Below are 18,466 nucleotides of genomic sequence, written 5' to 3'. Positions count from 1 at the left end.
GGGAGAATGGATGCCTTAAACAAGTTTTTTTAAGATTTGTTTCAGGTTTCTGGAGAGCGGATTCCTGAAAAAAAATATATGTTAGTTTTATGAAAAAGGTGAGAGTGTTACTTCAAAAAATTGATTTAAATGTAGTTTGAGGATAAGATTTATTTTAGTATTTCAAGAAGTTAATTAAAATTTTCTTTTAGGATTAGGGAGAATGGATGCCTTAAACAAGTTTTTTCAAGATTTGTTTCAGGTTTCTGGAGAGTGGATTCTTGAAAAAATATATATGTTAGTTTTATGAAAAAGGTGAGAGTGTTACTTCAAAAAATTGATTTAAATGTAGTTTGAGGATAAGATTTTTTTTAGTATTTCAAGAAGGTAATTAAAATTTTCTTTGAGGATTAGGGAGAATGGATGCCTTAAACAAGTTTTTTCAAGATTTGTTTCAGGTTTCTGGAGAGTGGATTCCTGAAAAAAAAATATGTTTGTTCTATGAAAAAGGTGAGAGTGTTACTTCAAAAAATTGATTTAAACGTAGTTTGAGGATAAATGTGATTGAATTATTTCAACAAGTTAATTAAAATTTTCGTTTAGGATTAGGAAGATTGGAATGCTTGAAATAAGTTTTTTAAGATTAGTTTTAGGTTTCTGGAGAGTGGATTCCTGAAAAAAAATATATGTTAGTTTTATGAAAAAGGTGAGAGTGTTACTTCAAAAAATTGATTTAAATGTAGTTTGAGGATTAGATTTTTTTAGTATTTCAAGAAGTTAATTAAAATTTTCTTTTAGGATTAGGGAGAATGGATGCCTTAAACAAGTTTTTTCAAGATTTGTTTTAGGTTTCTGGAGAGTGGATTCGTGAAAACAAAATATGTTCATTTTATGAAAAAGGTGAGTGTGTTACTTCAAAAAATTGATTTAAATGTAGTTTGAGAATAAGGTTGATTGCATTATTTCAACAAGTTAATTAAAATTTTCTTTTAGGATTAGGGAGAATGGATGCCTTACACAAGTTTTTTCAAGATTAGTTTCAGGTTTATGGAGAGTGGATTCCTGAAAAAAAAATACGTTTGTTTTATGAAAAAGGTGAGAGTGTTACTTCAAAAAATTGATTTAAAAGTAGTTTGAGGATAAATGTGATTGAATTATTTCAACAAGTTAATTAAAATTTTCGTTTAGGATTAGGAAGATTGGATGCCTGAAAGAAGTTTTTTTAGATTAGTTTTAGGTTTCTGGAGAGTGGATTCCTGAAAAAAAATATATGTTAGTTTAATGAAAAAGGTGCGAGTGTTACTTCAAAAAATTGATTTAAATGTAGTTTGAGGATAAGATTTATTTTAGTATTTCAAGAAGTTAATTAAAATGTTCTTTTAGGATTAGGGAGAATGGATGCCTTAAACAAGTTTTTTCAAGATTTGTTTCAGGTTTCTGGAGAGCGGATTCCTGAAAAAAAATATATGTTAGTTTTATGAAAAAGGTGAGAGTGTTACTTCAAAAAATTGATTTAAATGTAGTTTGAGGATAAGATTTATTTTAGTATTTCAAGAAGTTAATTAAAATTTTCTTTTAGGGTTAGGGAGAATGGATGCCTTAAACAAGTTTTTTCAAGATTTGTTTCAGGTTTCTGGAGAGTGGATTCCTGAAAAAAAAATATGTTTGTTCTATGAAAAAGGTGAGAGTGTTACTTGAAAAAATTGATTTAAAAGTAGTTTGAGGATAAATGTGATTGAATTATTTCAACAAGTTAATTAAAATTTTCGTTTAGGATTAGGAAGATTGGATGCCTGAAAGAAGTTTTTTAAGATTAGTTTTAGGTTTCTGGAGAGTGGATTCCTGAAAAAAAATATATCTTAGTTTTATGAAAAAGGTGAGAGTGTTACTTCAAAAAATTGATTTAAATGTAGTTTGAGGATAAGATTTATTTTAGTATTTCAAGAAGTTAATTCAAATTTTCTTTTAGGATTAGGGAGAATGGATGCCTTAAACAAGTTTTTTTAAGATTTGTTTCAGGTTTCTGGAGAGCGGATTCCTGAAAAAAAATATATGTTAGTTTTATGAAAAAGGTGAGAGTGTTACTTCAAAAAATTGATTTAAATGTAGTTTGAGGATAAGATTTATTTTAGTATTTCAAGAAGTTAATTAAAATTTTCTTTTAGGATTAGGGAGAATGGATGCCTTAAACAAGTTTTTTCAAGATTTGTTTCAGGTTTCTGGAGAGTGGATTCTTGAAAAAATATATATGTTAGTTTTATGAAAAAGGTGAGAGTGTTACTTCAAAAAATTGATTTAAATGTAGTTTGAGGATAAGATTGTTTTTAGTATTTCAAGAAGGTAATTAAAATTTTCTTTGAGGATTAGGGAGAATGGATGCCTTAAACAAGTTTTTTCAAGATTTGTTTCAGGTTTCTGGAGAGTGGATTCCTGAAAAAAAAATATGTTTGTTCTATGAAAAAGGTGAGAGTGTTACTTCAAAAAATTGATTTAAACGTAGTTTGAGGATAAATGTGATTGAATTATTTCAACAAGTTAATTAAAATTTTCGTTTAGGATTAGGAAGATTGGAATGCTTGAAATAAGTTTTTTAAGATTAGTTTTAGGTTTCTGGAGAGTGGATTCCTGAAAAAAAATATATGTTAGTTTTATGAAAAAGGTGAGAGTGTTACTTCAAAAAATTGATTTAAATGTAGTTTGAGGATTAGATTTTTTTAGTATTTCAAGAAGTTAATTAAAATTTTCTTTTAGGATTAGGGAGAATGGATGCCTTAAACAAGTTTTTTCAAGATTTGTTTTAGGTTTCTGGAGAGTGGATTCGTGAAAACAAAATATGTTCATTTTATGAAAAAGGTGAGTGTGTTACTTCAAAAAATTGATTTAAATGTAGTTTGAGAATAAGGTTGATTGCATTATTTCAACAAGTTAATTAAAATTTTCTTTTAGGATTAGGGAGAATGGATGCCTTACACAAGTTTTTTCAAGATTAGTTTCAGGTTTATGGAGAGTGGATTCCTGAAAAAAAAATACGTTTGTTTTATGAAAAAGGTGAGAGTGTTACTTCAAAAAATTGATTTAAAAGTAGTTTGAGGATAAATGTGATTGAATTATTTCAACAAGTTAATTAAAATTTTCGTTTAGGATTAGGAAGATTGGATGCCTGAAAGAAGTTTTTTTAGATTAGTTTTAGGTTTCTGGAGAGTGGATTCCTGAAAAAAAATATATGTTAGTTTAATGAAAAAGGTGCGAGTGTTACTTCAAAAAATTGATTTAAATGTAGTTTGAGGATAAGATTTATTTTAGTATTTCAAGAAGTTAATTAAAATGTTCTTTTAGGATTAGGGAGAATGGATGCCTTAAACAAGTTTTTTCAAGATTTGTTTCAGGTTTCTGGAGAGCGGATTCCTGAAAAAAAATATATGTTAGTTTTATGAAAAAGGTGAGAGTGTTACTTCAAAAAATTGATTTAAATGTAGTTTGAGGATAAGATTTATTTTAGTATTTCAAGAAGTTAATTAAAATTTTCTTTTAGGATTAGGGAGAATGGATGCCTTAAACAAGTTTTTTCAAGATTTGTTTCAGGTTTCTGGAGAGTGGATTCCTGAAAAAAAAAATATGTTTGTTCTATGAAAAAGGTGAGAGTGTTACTTGAAAAAATTGATTTAAAAGTAGTTTGAGGATAAATGTGATTGAATTATTTCAACAAGTTAATTAAAATTTTCGTTTAGGATTAGGAAGATTGGATGCCTGAAAGAAGTTTTTTAAGATTAGTTTTAGGTTTCTGGAGAGTGGATTCCTGAAAAAAAATATATCTTAGTTTTATGAAAAAGGTGAGAGTGTTACTTCAAAAAATTGATTTAAATGTAGTTTGAGGATAAGATTTATTTTAGTATTTCAAGAAGTTAATTCAAATTTTCTTTTAGGATTAGGGAGAATGGATGCCTTAAACAAGTTTTTTTAAGATTTGTTTCAGGTTTCTGGAGAGCGGATTCCTGAAAAAAAATATATGTTAGTTTTATGAAAAAGGTGAGAGTGTTACTTCAAAAAATTGATTTAAATGTAGTTTGAGGATAAGATTTATTTTAGTATTTCAAGAAGTTAATTAAAATTTTCTTTTAGGATTAGGGAGAATGGATGCCTTAAACAAGTTTTTTCAAGATTTGTTTCAGGTTTCTGGAGAGTGGATTCCTGAAAAAAAAATATGTTTGTTCTATGAAAAAGGTGAGAGTGTTACTTGAAAAAATTGATTTAAAAGTAGTTTGAGGATAAATGTGATTGAATTATTTCAACAAGTTAATTAAAATTTTCGTTTAGGATTAGGAAGATTGGATGCCTGAAAGAAGTTTTTTAAGATTAGTTTTAGGTTTCTGGAGAGTGGATTCCTGAAAAAAAATATATCTTAGTTTTATGAAAAAGGTGAGAGTGTTACTTCAAAAAATTGATTTAAATGTAGTTTGAGGATAAGATTTATTTTAGTATTTCAAGAAGTTAATTCAAATTTTCTTTTAGGATTAGGGAGAATGGATGCCTTAAACAAGTTTTTTTAAGATTTGTTTCAGGTTTCTGGAGAGCGGATTCCTGAAAAAAAATATATGTTAGTTTTATGAAAAAGGTGAGAGTGTTACTTCAAAAAATTGATTTAAATGTAGTTTGAGGATAAGATTTATTTTAGTATTTCAAGAAGTTAATTAAAATTTTCTTTTAGGATTAGGGAGAATGGATGCCTTAAACAAGTTTTTTCAAGATTTGTTTCAGGTTTCTGGAGAGTGGATTCTTGAAAAAATATATATGTTAGTTTTATGAAAAAGGTGAGAGTGTTACTTCAAAAAATTGATTTAAATGTAGTTTGAGGATAAGATTTTTTTTAGTATTTCAAGAAGGTAATTAAAATTTTCTTTGAGGATTAGGGAGAATGGATGCCTTAAACAAGTTTTTTCAAGATTTGTTTCAGGTTTCTGGAGAGTGGATTCCTGAAAAAAAAATATGTTTGTTCTATGAAAAAGGTGAGAGTGTTACTTCAAAAAATTGATTTAAACGTAGTTTGAGGATAAATGTGATTGAATTATTTCAACAAGTTAATTAAAATTTTCGTTTAGGATTAGGAAGATTGGAATGCTTGAAATAAGTTTTTTAAGATTAGTTTTAGGTTTCTGGAGAGTGGATTCCTGAAAAAAAATATATGTTAGTTTTATGAAAAAGGTGAGAGTGTTACTTCAAAAAATTGATTTAAATGTAGTTTGAGGATTAGATTTTTTTAGTATTTCAAGAAGTTAATTAAAATTTTCTTTTAGGATTAGGGAGAATGGATGCCTTAAACAAGTTTTTTCAAGATTTGTTTTAGGTTTCTGGAGAGTGGATTCGTGAAAACAAAATATGTTCATTTTATGAAAAAGGTGAGTGTGTTACTTCAAAAAATTGATTTAAATGTAGTTTGAGAATAAGGTTGATTGCATTATTTCAACAAGTTAATTAAAATTTTCTTTTAGGATTAGGGAGAATGGATGCCTTACACAAGTTTTTTCAAGATTAGTTTCAGGTTTATGGAGAGTGGATTCCTGAAAAAAAAATACGTTTGTTTTATGAAAAAGGTGAGAGTGTTACTTCAAAAAATTGATTTAAAAGTAGTTTGAGGATAAATGTGATTGAATTATTTCAACAAGTTAATTAAAATTTTCGTTTAGGATTAGGAAGATTGGATGCCTGAAAGAAGTTTTTTTAGATTAGTTTTAGGTTTCTGGAGAGTGGATTCCTGAAAAAAAATATATGTTAGTTTAATGAAAAAGGTGCGAGTGTTACTTCAAAAAATTGATTTAAATGTAGTTTGAGGATAAGATTTATTTTAGTATTTCAAGAAGTTAATTAAAATGTTCTTTTAGGATTAGGGAGAATGGATGCCTTAAACAAGTTTTTTCAAGATTTGTTTCAGGTTTCTGGAGAGCGGATTCCTGAAAAAAAATATATGTTAGTTTTATGAAAAAGGTGAGAGTGTTACTTCAAAAAATTGATTTAAATGTAGTTTGAGGATAAGATTTATTTTAGTATTTCAAGAAGTTAATTAAAATTTTCTTTTAGGATTAGGGAGAATGGATGCCTTAAACAAGTTTTTTCAAGATTTGTTTCAGGTTTCTGGAGAGTGGATTCCTGAAAAAAAAAATATGTTTGTTCTATGAAAAAGGTGAGAGTGTTACTTGAAAAAATTGATTTAAAAGTAGTTTGAGGATAAATGTGATTGAATTATTTCAACAAGTTAATTAAAATTTTCGTTTAGGATTAGGAAGATTGGATGCCTGAAAGAAGTTTTTTAAGATTAGTTTTAGGTTTCTGGAGAGTGGATTCCTGAAAAAAAATATATCTTAGTTTTATGAAAAAGGTGAGAGTGTTACTTCAAAAAATTGATTTAAATGTAGTTTGAGGATAAGATTTATTTTAGTATTTCAAGAAGTTAATTCAAATTTTCTTTTAGGATTAGGGAGAATGGATGCCTTAAACAAGTTTTTTTAAGATTTGTTTCAGGTTTCTGGAGAGCGGATTCCTGAAAAAAAATATATGTTAGTCTTATGAAAAAGGTGAGAGTGTTACTTCAAAAAATTGATTTAAATGTAGTTTGAGGATAAGATTTATTTTAGTATTTCAAGAAGTTAATTAAAATTTTCTTTTAGGATTAGGGAGAATGGATGCCTTAAACAAGTTTTTTCAAGATTTGTTTCAGGTTTCTGGAGAGTGGATTCCTGAAAAAAAAATATGTTTGTTCTCTGAAAAAGGTGAGAGTGTTACTTGAAAAAATTGATTTAAAAGTAGTTTGAGGATAAATGTGATTGAATAATTTCAACAAGTTAATTAAAATTTTTGTTTAGGATTAGGAAGATTGGATGCCTGAAAGAAGTTTTTTAAGATTAGTTTTAGGTTTCTGGAGAGTGGATTCCTGAAAAAAAATATATCTTAGTTTTATGAAAAAGGTGAGAGTGTTACTTCAAAAAATTGATTTAAATGTAGTTTGAGGATAAGATTTTTTTTAGTATTTCAAGAAGTTAATTAAAATTTTCTTTTAGGATTAGGGAGAATGGATGCCTTAAACAAGTTTTTTCAAGATTTGTTTCAGGTTTCTGGAGAGTGGATTCCTGAAAAAAAAATATGTTTTTTCTATGAAAAAGGTGAGAGTGTTACTTCAAAAAGTTGATTTAAACGTAGTTTGAGGATAAATGTGATTGAATTATTTCAACAAGTTAATTAAAATTTTCGTTTAGGATTAGGAAGATTGGAGTTCTTGAAATAAGTTTTTTAAGATTAGTTTTAGGTTTCTGGAGAGTGGATTCCTGAAAAAAAATATATGTTAGTTTTATGAAAAAGGTGAGAGTGTTACTTCAAAAAATTGATTTAAATGTAGTTTGAGGATTAGATTTTTTTAGTATTTCAAGAAGTTAATTAAAATTTTCTTTTAGGATTAGGGAGAATGGATGCCTTAAACAAGTTTTTTTAAGATTTGTTTTAGGTTTCTGGAGAGTGGATTCGTGAAAACAAAATATGTTCATTTTATGAAAAAGGTGAGTGTGTTACTTCAAAAAATTGATTTAAATGTAGTTTGAGAATAAGGTTGATTGCATTATTTCAACAAGTTAATTAAAATTTTCTTTTAGGATTAGGGAGAATGGATGCCTTACACAAGTTTTTTCAAGATTAGTTTCAGGTTTATGGAGAGTGGATTCCTGAAAAAAAAATAAGTTTGTTCTATGAAAAAGGTGAGAGTGTTACTTCAAAAAATTGATTTAAAAGTAGTTTGAGGATAAATGTGATTGAATTATTTCAACAAGTTAATTAAAATTTTCGTTTAGGATTAGGAAGATTGGATGCCTGAAAGAAGTTTTTTTAGATTAGTTTTAGGTTTCTGGAGAGTGGATTCCTGAAAAAAAATATATGTTAGTTTAATGAAAAAGGTGCGAGTGTTACTTCAAAAAATTGATTTAAATGTAGTTTGAGGATAAGATTTATTTTAGTATTTCAAGAAGTTAATTAAAATGTTCTTTTAGGATTAGGCAGAATGGATGCCTTAAACAAGTTTTTTCAAGATTTGTTTCAGGTTTCTGGAGAGCGGATTCCTGAAAAAAAATATATGTTAGTTTTATGAAAAAGGTGAGAGTGTTACTTCAAAAAATTGATTTAAATGTAGTTTGAGGATAAGATTTATTTTAGTATTTCAAGAAGTTAATTAAAATTTTCTTTTAGGGTTAGGGAGAATGGATGCCTTAAACAAGTTTTTTCAAGATTTGTTTCAGGTTTCTGGAGAGTGGATTCCTGAAAAAAAAATATGTTTGTTCTATGAAAAAGGTGAGAGTGTTACTTGAAAAAATTGATTTAAAAGTAGTTTGAGGATAAATGTGATTGAATTATTTCAACAAGTTAATTAAAATTTTCGTTTAGGATTAGGAAGATTGGATGCCTGAAAGAAGTTTTTTAAGATTAGTTTTAGGTTTCTGGAGAGTGGATTCCTGAAAAAAAATATATCTTAGTTTTATGAAAAAGGTGAAAGTGTTACTTCAAAAAATTGATTTAAATGTAGTTTGAGGATAAGATTTATTTTAGTATTTCAAGAAGTTAATTAAAATTTTCTTTTAGGATTAGGGAGAATGGATGCCTTAAACACGTTTTTTCAAGATTTGTTTCAAGTTTATGGAGAGTGGATTCCTGAAAAAAAATATATGTTAGTTTTATGAAAAAGGTGAGAGTGTTACTTCAAAAAATTGATTTAAATGTAGTTTGAGGATAAGATTTTTTTTAGTATTTCAAAAAGTTAATTAAAATGTTCTTTTAGGATTAGGGAGAATGGATGCCTTAAACAAGTTTTTTCAAGATTTGTTTCAGGTTTCTGGAGAGTGGATTCCTGAAAAAAAAATATGTTTGTTCTATGAAAAAGGTGAGAGTGTTACTTCAAAAAATTGATTTAAACGTAGTTTGAGGATAAATGTGATTGAAATATTTCAACAAGTTAATTAAAATTTTCATTTAGTATTAGGAAGATTGGAATGCTTGAAATAAGTTTTTTAAGATTAGTTTTAGGTTTGTGGAGAGTGGATTCCTGAAAAAAAATATATGTTAGTTTTATGAAAAAGGTGAGAGTGTTACTTCAAAAAATTGATTTAAATGTAGTTTGAGGATAAGATTTATTTTAGTATTTCAAGAAGTTAATTAAAATGTTCTTTTAGGATTAGGGAGAATGGATGCCTTAAACAAGTTTTTTCAAGATTTGTTTCAGGTTTCTGGAGAGTGGATTCCTGAAAAAAAAATATGTTTGTTCTCTGAAAAAGGTGAGAGTGTTACTTGAAAAAATTGATTTAAAAGTAGTTTGAGGATAAATGTGATTGAATAATTTCAACAAGTTAATTAAAATTTTTGTTTAGGATTAGGAAGATTGGATGCCTGAAAGAAGTTTTTTAAGATTAGTTTTAGGTTTCTGGAGAGTGGATTCCTGAAAAAAAATATATCTTAGTTTTATGAAAAAGGTGAGAGTGTTACTTCAAAAAATTGATTTAAATGTAGTTTGAGGATAAGATTTTTTTTAGTATTTCAAGAAGTTAATTAAAATTTTCTTTTAGGATTAGGGAGAATGGATGCCTTAAACAAGTTTTTTCAAGATTTGTTTCAGGTTTCTGGAGAGTGGATTCCTGAAAAACAAATATGTTTTTTCTATGAAAAAGGTGAGAGTGTTACTTCAAAAAGTTGATTTAAACGTAGTTTGAGGATAAATGTGATTGAATTATTTCAACAAGTTAATTAAAATTTTCGTTTAGGATTAGGAAGATTGGAGTTCTTGAAATAAGTTTTTTAAGATTAGTTTTAGGTTTCTGGAGAGTGGATTCCTGAAAAAAAATATATGTTAGTTTTATGAAAAAGGTGAGAGTGTTACTTCAAAAAATTGATTTAAATGTAGTTTGAGGATTAGATTTTTTTAGTATTTCAAGAAGTTAATTAAAATTTTCTTTTAGGATTAGGGAGAATGGATGCCTTAAACAAGTTTTTTCAAGATTTGTTTTAGGTTTCTGGAGAGTGGATTCGTGAAAACAAAATATGTTCATTTTATGAAAAAGGTGAGTGTGTTACTTCAAAAAATTGATTTAAATGTAGTTTGAGAATAAGGTTGATTGCATTATTTCAACAAGTTAATTAAAATTTTCTTTTAGGATTAGGGAGAATGGATGCCTTACACAAGTTTTTTCAAGATTAGTTTCAGGTTTATGGAGAGTGGATTCCTGAAAAAAAAATAAGTTTGTTCTATGAAAAAGGTGAGAGTGTTACTTCAAAAAATTGATTTAAAAGTAGTTTGAGGATAAATGTGATTGAATTATTTCAACAAGTTAATTAAAATTTTCGTTTAGGATTAGGAAGATTGGATGCCTGAAAGAAGTTTTTTTAGATTAGTTTTAGGTTTCTGGAGAGTGGATTCCTGAAAAAAAATATATATTAGTTTAATGAAAAAGGTGCGAGTGTTACTTCAAAAAATTGATTTAAATGTAGTTTGAGGATAAGATTTATTTTAGTATTTCAAGAAGTTAATTAAAATGTTCTTTTAGGATTAGGCAGAATGGATGCCTTAAACAAGTTTTTTCAAGATTTGTTTCAGGTTTCTGGAGAGCGGATTCCTGAAAAAAAATATATGTTAGTTTTATGAAAAAGGTGAGAGTGTTACTTCAAAAAATTGATTTAAATGTAGTTTGAGGATAAGATTTATTTTAGTATTTCAAGAAGTTAATTAAAATTTTCTTTTAGGGTTAGGGAGAATGGATGCCTTAAATAAGTTTTTTCAAGATTTGTTTCAGGTTTCTGGAGAGTGGATTCCTGAAAAAAAAATATGTTTGTTCTATGAAAAAGGTGAGAGTGTTACTTGAAAAAATTGATTTAAAAGTAGTTTGAGGATAAATGTGATTGAATTATTTCAACAAGTTAATTAAAATTTTCGTTTAGGATTAGGAAGATTGGATGCCTGAAAGAAGTTTTTTAAGATTAGTTTTAGGTTTCTGGAGAGTGGATTCCTGAAAAAAAATATATCTTAGTTTTATGAAAAAGGTGAGAGTGTTACTTCAAAAAATTGATTTAAATGTAGTTTGAGGATAAGATTTATTTTAGTATTTCAAGAAGTTAATTAAAATTTTCTTTTAGGATTAGGGAGAATGGATGCCTTAAACACGTTTTTTCAAGATTTGTTTCAAGTTTATGGAGAGTGGATTCCTGAAAAAAAATATATGTTAGTTTTATGAAAAAGGTGAGAGTGTTACTTCAAAAAATTGATTTAAATGTAGTTTGAGGATAAGATTTTTTTTAGTATTTCAAAAAGTTAATTAAAATGTTCTTTTAGGATTAGGGAGAATGGATGCCTTAAACAAGTTTTTTCAAGATTTGTTTCAGGTTTCTGGAGAGTGGATTCCTGAAAAAAAAATATGTTTGTTCTATGAAAAAGGTGAGAGTGTTACTTCAAAAAATTGATTTAAACGTAGTTTGAGGATAAATGTGATTGAAATATTTCAACAAGTTAATTAAAATTTTCGTTTAGTATTAGGAAGATTGGAATGCTTGAAATAAGTTTTTTAAGATTAGTTTTAGGTTTGTGGAGAGTGGATTCCTGAAAAAAAATATATGTTAGTTTTATGAAAAAGGTGAGAGTGTTACTTCAAAAAATTGATTTAAATGTAGTTTGAGGATAAGATTTATTTTAGTATTTCAAGAAGTTAATTAAAATGTTCTTTTAGGATTAGGGAGAATGGATGCCTTAAACAAGTTTTTTCAAGATTTGTTTCAGGTTTCTGGAGAGTGGATTCCTGAAAAAAAAATATGTTTGTTCTCTGAAAAAGGTGAGAGTGTTACTTGAAAAAATTGATTTAAAAGTAGTTTGAGGATAAATGTGATTGAATAATTTCAACAAGTTAATTAAAATTTTTGTTTAGGATTAGGAAGATTGGATGCCTGAAAGAAGTTTTTTAAGATTAGTTTTAGGTTTCTGGAGAGTGGATTCCTGAAAAAAAATATATCTTAGTTTTATGAAAAAGGTGAGAGTGTTACTTCAAAAAATTGATTTAAATGTAGTTTGAGGATAAGATTTTTTTTAGTATTTCAAGAAGTTAATTAAAATTTTCTTTTAGGATTAGGGAGAATGGATGCCTTAAACAAGTTTTTTCAAGATTTGTTTCAGGTTTCTGGAGAGTGGATTCCTGAAAAAAAAATATGTTTTTTCTATGAAAAAGGTGAGAGTGTTACTTCAAAAAGTTGATTTAAACGTAGTTTGAGGATAAATGTGATTGAATTATTTCAACAAGTTAATTAAAATTTTCGTTTAGGATTAGGAAGATTGGAGTTCTTGAAATAAGTTTTTTAAGATTAGTTTTAGGTTTCTGGAGAGTGGATTCCTGAAAAAAAATATATGTTAGTTTTATGAAAAAGGTGAGAGTGTTACTTCAAAAAATTGATTTAAATGTAGTTTGAGGATTAGATTTTTTTAGTATTTCAAGAAGTTAATTAAAATTTTCTTTTAGGATTAGGGAGAATGGATGCCTTAAACAAGTTTTTTCAAGATTTGTTTTAGGTTTCTGGAGAGTGGATTCGTGAAAACAAAATATGTTCATTTTATGAAAAAGGTGAGTGTGTTACTTCAAAAAATTGATTTAAATGTAGTTTGAGAATAAGGTTGATTGCATTATTTCAACAAGTTAATTAAAATTTTCTTTTAGGATTAGGGAGAATGGATGCCTTACACAAGTTTTTTCAAGATTAGTTTCAGGTTTATGGAGAGTGGATTCCTGAAAAAAAAATAAGTTTGTTCTATGAAAAAGGTGAGAGTGTTACTTCAAAAAATTGATTTAAAAGTAGTTTGAGGATAAATGTGATTGAATTATTTCAACAAGTTAATTAAAATTTTCGTTTAGGATTAGGAAGATTGGATGCCTTAAACAAGTTTTTTCAAGATTTGTTTCAGGTTTCTGGAGAGCGGATTCCTGAAAAAAAATATATGTTAGTTTTATGAAAAAGGTGAGAGTGTTACTTCAAAAAATTGATTTAAATGTAGTTTGAGGATAAGATTTATTTTAGTATTTCAAGAAGTTAATTAAAATTTTCTTTTAGGGTTAGGGAGAATGGATGCCTTAAACAAGTTTTTTCAAGATTTGTTTCAGGTTTCTGGAGAGTGGATTCCTGAAAAAAAAATATGTTTGTTCTATGAAAAAGGTGAGAGTGTTACTTGAAAAAATTGATTTAAAAGTAGTTTGAGGATAAATGTGATTGAATTATTTCAACAAGTTAATTAAAATTTTCGTTTAGGATTAGGAAGATTGGATGCCTGAAAGAAGTTTTTTAAGATTAGTTTTAGGTTTCTGGAGAGTGGATTCCTGAAAAAAAATATATCTTAGTTTTATGAAAAAGGTGAGAGTGTTACTTCAAAAAATTGATTTAAATGTAGTTTGAGGATAAGATTTATTTTAGTATTTCAAGAAGTTAATTAAAATTTTCTTTTAGGATTAGGGAGAATGGATGCCTTAAACACGTTTTTTCAAGATTTGTTTCAAGTTTATGGAGAGTGGATTCCTGAAAAAAAATATATGTTAGTTTTATGAAAAAGGTGAGAGTGTTACTTCAAAAAATTGATTTAAATGTAGTTTGAGGATAAGATTTTTTTTAGTATTTCAAAAAGTTAATTAAAATGTTCTTTTAGGATTAGGGAGAATGGATGCCTTAAACAAGTTTTTTCAAGATTTGTTTCAGGTTTCTGGAGAGTGGATTCCTGAAAAAAAAATATGTTTGTTCTATGAAAAAGGTGAGAGTGTTACTTCAAAAAATTGATTTAAACGTAGTTTGAGGATAAATGTGATTGAAATATTTCAACAAGTTAATTAAAATTTTCGTTTAGTATTAGGAAGATTGGAATGCTTGAAATAAGTTTTTTAAGATTAGTTTTAGGTTTGTGGGGAGTGGATTCCTGAAAAAAAATATATGTTAGTTTTATGAAAAAGGTGAGAGTGTTACTTCAAAAAATTGATTTAAATGTAGTTTGAGGATAAGATTTATTTTAGTATTTCAAGAAGTTAATTAAAATGTTCTTTTAGGATTAGGGAGAATGGATGCCTTAAACAAGTTTTTTCAAGATTTGTTTCAGGTTTCTGGAGAGTGGATTCCTGAAAAAAAAATATGTTTGTTCTCTGAAAAAGGTGAGAGTGTTACTTGAAAAAATTGATTTAAAAGTAGTTTGAGGATAAATGTGATTGAATAATTTCAACAAGTTAATTAAAATTTTTGTTTAGGATTAGGAAGATTGGATGCCTGAAAGAAGTTTTTTAAGATTAGTTTTAGGTTTCTGGAGAGTGGATTCCTGAAAAAAAATATATCTTAGTTTTATGAAAAAGGTGAGAGTGTTACTTCAAAAAATTGATTTAAATGTAGTTTGAGGATAAGATTTTTTTTAGTATTTCAAGAAGTTAATTAAAATTTTCTTTTAGGATTAGGGAGAATGGATGCCTTAAACAAGTTTTTTCAAGATTTGTTTCAGGTTTCTGGAGAGTGGATTCCTGAAAAAAAAATATGTTTTTTCTATGAAAAAGGTGAGAGTGTTACTTCAAAAAGTTGATTTAAACGTAGTTTGAGGATAAATGTGATTGAATTATTTCAACAAGTTAATTAAAATTTTCGTTTAGGATTAGGAAGATTGGAGTTCTTGAAATAAGTTTTTTAAGATTAGTTTTAGGTTTCTGGAGAGTGGATTCCTGAAAAAAAATATATGTTAGTTTTATGAAAAAGGTGAGAGTGTTACTTCAAAAAATTGATTTAAATGTAGTTTGAGGATTAGATTTTTTTAGTATTTCAAGAAGTTAATTAAAATTTTCTTTTAGGATTAGGGAGAATGGATGCCTTAAACAAGTTTTTTCAAGATTTGTTTTAGGTTTCTGGAGAGTGGATTCGTGAAAACAAAATATGTTCATTTTATGAAAAAGGTGAGTGTGTTACTTCAAAAAATTGATTTAAATGTAGTTTGAGAATAAGGTTGATTGCATTATTTCAACAAGTTAATTAAAATTTTCTTTTAGGATTAGGGAGAATGGATGCCTTACACAAGTTTTTTCAAGATTCGTTTCAGGTTTATGGAGAGTGGATTCCTGAAAAAAAAATAAGTTTGTTCTATGAAAAAGGTGAGAGTGTTACTTCAAAAAATTGATTTAAAAGTAGTTTGAGGATAAATGTGATTGAATTATTTCAACAAGTTAATTAAAATTTTCGTTTAGGATTAGGAAGATTGGATGCCTTAAACAAGTTTTTTCAAGATTTGTTTCAGGTTTCTGGAGAGCGGATTCCTGAAAAAAAATATATGTTAGTTTTATGAAAAAGGTGAGAGTGTTACTTCAAAAAATTGATTTAAATGTAGTTTGAGGATAAGATTTTTTTTAGTATTTCAAGAAGTTAATTAAAATTTTCTTTTAGGATTAGGGAGAATGGATGCCTTAAACAAGTTTTTTCAAGATTTGTTTCAGGTTTCTGGAGAGTGGATTCCTGAAAAACAAATATGTTTTTTCTATGAAAAAGGTGAGAGTGTTACTTCAAAAAGTTGATTTAAACGTAGTTTGAGGATAAATGTGATTGAATTATTTCAACAAGTTAATTAAAATTTTCGTTTAGGATTAGGAAGATTGGAGTTCTTGAAATAAGTTTTTTAAGATTAGTTTTAGGTTTCTGGAGAGTGGATTCCTGAAAAAAAATATATGTTAGTTTTATGAAAAAGGTGAGAGTGTTACTTCAAAAAATTGATTTAAATGTAGTTTGAGGATTAGATTTTTTTAGTATTTCAAGAAGTTAATTAAAATTTTCTTTTAGGATTAGGGAGAATGGATGCCTTAAACAAGTTTTTTCAAGATTTGTTTTAGGTTTCTGGAGAGTGGATTCGTGAAAACAAAATATGTTCATTTTATGAAAAAGGTGAGTGTGTTACTTCAAAAAATTGATTTAAATGTAGTTTGAGAATAAGGTTGATTGCATTATTTCAACAAGTTAATTAAAATTTTCTTTTAGGATTAGGGAGAATGGATGCCTTACACAAGTTTTTTCAAGATTAGTTTCAGGTTTATGGAGAGTGGATTCCTGAAAAAAAAATAAGTTTGTTCTATGAAAAAGGTGAGAGTGTTACTTCAAAAAATTGATTTAAAAGTAGTTTGAGGATAAATGTGATTGAATTATTTCAACAAGTTAATTAAAATTTTCGTTTAGGATTAGGAAGATTGGATGCCTGAAAGAAGTTTTTTTAGATTAGTTTTAGGTTTCTGGAGAGTGGATTCCTGAAAAAAAATATATATTAGTTTAATGAAAAAGGTGCGAGTGTTACTTCAAAAAATTGATTTAAATGTAGTTTGAGGATAAGATTTATTTTAGTATTTCAAGAAGTTAATTAAAATGTTCTTTTAGGATTAGGCAGAATGGATGCCTTAAACAAGTTTTTTCAAGATTTGTTTCAGGTTTCTGGAGAGCGGATTCCTGAAAAAAAATATATGTTAGTTTTATGAAAAAGGTGAGAGTGTTACTTCAAAAAATTGATTTAAATGTAGTTTGAGGATAAGATTTTTTTTAGTATTTCAAAAAGTTAATTAAAATGTTCTTTTAGGATTAGGGAGAATGGATGCCTTAAACAAGTTTTTTCAAGATTTGTTTCAGGTTTCTGGAGAGTGGATTCCTGAAAAAAAAATATGTTTGTTCTATGAAAAAGGTGAGAGTGTTACTTCAAAAAATTGATTTAAACGTAGTTTGAGGATAAATGTGATTGAAATATTTCAACAAGTTAATTAAAATTTTCGTTTAGTATTAGGAAGATTGGAATGCTTGAAATAAGTTTTTTAAGATTAGTTTTAGGTTTGTGGAGAGTGGATTCCTGAAAAAAAATATATGTTAGTTTTATGAAAAAGGTGAGAGTGTTACTTCAAAAAATTGATTTAAATGTAGTTTGAGGATAAGATTTATTTTAGTATTTCAAGAAGTTAATTAAAATGTTCTTTTAGGATTAGGGAGAATGGATGCCTTAAACAAGTTTTTTCAAGATTTGTTTCAGGTTTCTGGAGAGTGGATTCCTGAAAAAAAAATATGTTTGTTCTCTGAAAAAGGTGAGAGTGTTACTTGAAAAAATTGATTTAAAAGTAGTTTGAGGATAAATGTGATTGAATAATTTCAACAAGTTAATTAAAATTTTTGTTTAGGATTAGGAAGATTGGATGCCTGAAAGAAGTTTTTTAAGATTAGTTTTAGGTTTCTGGAGAGTGGATTCCTGAAAAAAAATATATCTTAGTTTTATGAAAAAGGTGAGAGTGTTACTTCAAAAAATTGATTTAAATGTAGTTTGAGGATACGATTTTTTTTAGTATTTCAAGAAGTTAATTAAAATTTTCTTTTAGGATTAGGGATAATGGATGCCTTAAACAAGTTTTTTCAAGATTTGTTTCAGGTTTCTGGAGAGTGGATTCCTGAAAAAAAAATATGTTTTTTCTATGAAAAAGGTGAGAGTGTTACTTCAAAAAGTTGATTTAAACGTAGTTTGAGGATAAATGTGATTGAATTATTTCAACAAGTTAATTAAAATTTTCGTTTAGGATTAGGAAGATTGGAGTTCTTGAAATAAGTTTTTTAAGATTAGTTTTAGGTTTCTGGAGAGTGGATTCCTGAAAAAAAATATATGTTAGTTTTATGAAAAAGGTGAGAGTGTTACTTCAAAAAATTGATTTAAATGTAGTTTGAGGATTAGATTTTTTTAGTATTTCAAGAAGTTAATTAAAATTTTCTTTTAGGATTAGGGAGAATGGATGCCTTAAACAAGTTTTTTCAAGATTTGTTTTAGGTTTCTGGAGAGTGGATTCGTGAAAACAAAATATGTTCATTTTATGAAAAAGGTGAGTGTGTTACTTCAAAAAATTGATTTAAATGTAGTTTGAGAATAAGGTTGATTGCATTATTTCAACAAGTTAATTAAAATTTTCTTTTAGGATTAGGGAGAATGGATGCCTTACACAAGTTTTTTCAAGATTAGTTTCAGGTTTATGGAGAGTGGATTCCTGAAAAAAAAATAAGTTTGTTCTATGAAAAAGGTGAGAGTGTTACTTCAAAAAATTGATTTAAAAGTAGTTTGAGGATAAATGTGATTGAATTATTTCAACAAGTTAATTAAAATTTTCGTTTAGGATTAGGAAGATTGGATGCCTTAAACAAGTTTTTTCAAGATTTGTTTCAGGTTTCTGGAGAGCGGATTCCTGAAAAAAAATATATGTTAGTTTTATGAAAAAGGTGAGAGTGTTACTTCAAAAAATTGATTTAAATGTAGTTTGAGGATAAGATTTATTTTAGTATTTCAAGAAGTTAATTAAAATTTTCTTTTAGGGTTAGGGAGAATGGATGCCTTAAACAAGTTTTTTCAAGATTTGTTTCAGGTTTCTGGAGAGTGGATTCCTGAAAAAAAAATATGTTTGTTCTATGAAAAAGGTGAGAGTGTTAC

The sequence above is a fragment of the Triturus cristatus genome, chromosome 3_1, assembly GCF_964204655.1.
Source record: "Triturus cristatus chromosome 3_1, aTriCri1.1, whole genome shotgun sequence".
NCBI classification, from domain to species: domain Eukaryota; kingdom Metazoa; phylum Chordata; class Amphibia; order Caudata; family Salamandridae; genus Triturus; species Triturus cristatus.
The sequence above is the reverse complement of the archived record's forward strand: the minus strand, read 5'-3'. Positions refer to the sequence as shown.